This window comes from Montipora capricornis, chromosome 12 (assembly GCF_036669925.1).
Source record: "Montipora capricornis isolate CH-2021 chromosome 12, ASM3666992v2, whole genome shotgun sequence".
Taxonomy (NCBI): domain Eukaryota; kingdom Metazoa; phylum Cnidaria; class Anthozoa; order Scleractinia; family Acroporidae; genus Montipora; species Montipora capricornis.
Window position 1 is genome coordinate 39,914,938 of NC_090894.1, and position 2,500 is coordinate 39,917,437.

The 2,500-nt window shown below is 39.7% G+C and overlaps 1 pseudogene; it reads right to left on the reverse strand.

Moving 5' to 3' along the window:
- Positions 1-1,066: 1,066 nt before the first annotated feature.
- The window catches only part of LOC138026467 (dedicator of cytokinesis protein 11-like), a 30,251-nt pseudogene continuing 28,817 nt past the window's right edge, over positions 1,067-2,500 (reverse strand).

Sequence of the window (2,500 nt, forward strand, 5' to 3'; positions counted from 1 at the left end):
TTGTTATGAGCTGAAGCTAATTTATGCAAGCGGTTACGTTTCTTTATAGTAACACCTATTTCAGCACTAAACCAATCAGGTGGCCGAGGTCGTTTGACACGACGGGACTTCACAGGTGCGTGTGTGTCTAGGAAATAATTGAACAAAATATACCATTGTTCAATAGCTTCACTTGGATCGTTAAACACCTCACGTGTACTACAGGGAGCACAAAAGGTCGTCTGTGAAAGCGTCAATAGAAAGCGATTTGCGTGAGCGAATATGCAGAGTTTTATGGCCGGGCTGTTTAAAAATATTACTCCTGGAATTCAAGGATACAAAAATAGGAAGGTGATCACTCAATGACAGCGGTAGAGTTCCGGAGTCTGTAACAAAGTCTTTCTGAGAAACAAATATGTGGTCCAAAAGAAAATTTGAAATAGGTCTGGTTGCTTTTGTTATTACTTTTTCAAAGCCCAGAGTTTGAAATATATTGAACGAGATGCTTCCGTGAAGCATACACTGGGTTGCCTGTGGTAGGTGTTACAGAAAATCAGAAGGCACTGAATTGTGTGGTATTGAACTACAGCATTCCAGTCTCTGAAGAATAGCAAATAAAAGAGAAGCGAGAAACATTGGCTTCTGGCCTGACATGCTGATAATTTTCAAGTTCCCTCACAACTTCTTTTCACCACAAGTTTAAGCGTGCCCTCTGAGCATCTGACAGCTTTGTAATACCAAAGTTCACTGAAGTTAATTCCTATCCAGCGGGGTTAGTGTTTGGATGGGAGACCAAAACAATATACCCCTCATAAAACAGAAGCATCAGACCGAAAATACTATTAACGCTAACAAATGCGAACTCAGCAAGGTACATATTTTGTTAGCTTGCTTTATGCAAAACAAGAATATCATTCTAAAAGCTTATTCTACGCAAAAAGTAGGTTCTGTAGGTAATTTTGAGAGTGGAAATCAAGGTTACGCGGCAGACGGCAAATACAAACTCACGATTTAATTAAGTTAACACACCAGGAAGATGCTAACCTCATTGTGACAAGAAAATTCTTTACTATTGCCATAAAAACTATCCAGTTAAGCTCGCATATCATAAAACATGATGAAATCATAAAGGCCACCTTTTCCAACGAATAATTTTTTGAAGCAAACAACATATTTCCTATTAGAGGCAAAAACCCCTTCTATTTCATTACGTGCGTGATGAGAAGAAACTCAGTCGTGTCAAATATGCGCAATATTGCAAAAAACTAAATTTCAGGATCAAACCGTTTCCATGAAGAATCTTTTCCTTGAATAATGAAGCACAAAATACACGACAAGCTTTCTTTCAAATAATTCTTGGCTGTTACATTTCCAATTATTTTTTTTACCTGTTCGAAGACTGTGCAGAGTTGATCACAGATCCACGTAAGGTGTTCGATTCGTTCAATCGTTCTCTGCCTTTGTTGAACCCATAAGTTACCAGAGAATTTTCCATTTGGTTTCAGTGTTCTACATAACAGCACACTTGGTTAAATATTATTTTAGAAATACAGCTCACTTTGATTTCGGTTCGACGGGCGATAGATTGTTGTCGAAGTCCATTACTCGTCGCTTTTGAGATTCCAGGCGTTGGTTTTTCACCGCATGCCTGGTTTATCCAACTGAGCTCCATAAGGGTATATTTTATTTAAGGATCCACTAAAACGCCATTCGCGTTACAAGACTTTCGACGCCATTGCAGGCTAAGTTAATGATTCTCCTGTGTCCACCAGAAAAATCTACGCATTTCCACTACCCTCTCGATCCTAAGAAAATACGCGCAAAAGGCTCTATGCACAAAGGCACCACTTACCATGGGACAGGCAAGACTTTTACCGACACGGAAAAAATAATAATAATAAAAATAAATAAATAAAACAAACAAATCCCACCCACTTTCCGACTGGGATTGCCATACTGGCAACCCAGTAAATAGTTTTCAGTTGTACTTGGTCTTGGCATTTCCAGCAGGTCAAAATTAAGATCCCCGAGGACGACTGTAAATAAGTTTTTGCAGTCTGAGTGAGATAGCATTTCTTCCAGAAGACCCGTAAAAGCAGCATTTGCGGAGGGAGGTCTGTAAACAAAACAAAACAAGCGAGACTTCGAACGGGGGAATTGAAGTTCAAGCCAAATGGTCTCGACCCCTTCAATTTCCAGATCACTCCGTCTCTTCACAGGAAGATGTGATGAAACATAGATCAATAAACCACCACCAGCACCAGTGTGGCGATCCTCGCGAAACAAATTATAATTATCCACAGCCAAGGCAGCACTTGACCAGGAGTCATCAAGAAACGACTCACTGATGCCCAATATGAGATTTGGTTTACCATGCCGATGAGAAGCTACGGATGTCAATAGTAATTTGATTTAATCTATTAGTAACTTGTTCGACAGATGGCAGATATTTAAGTGACAGATAGTCAATCCTTTTTTCGGGAGATCAGATACAAGATCGTCGGGAATTGCAGGCATTTCA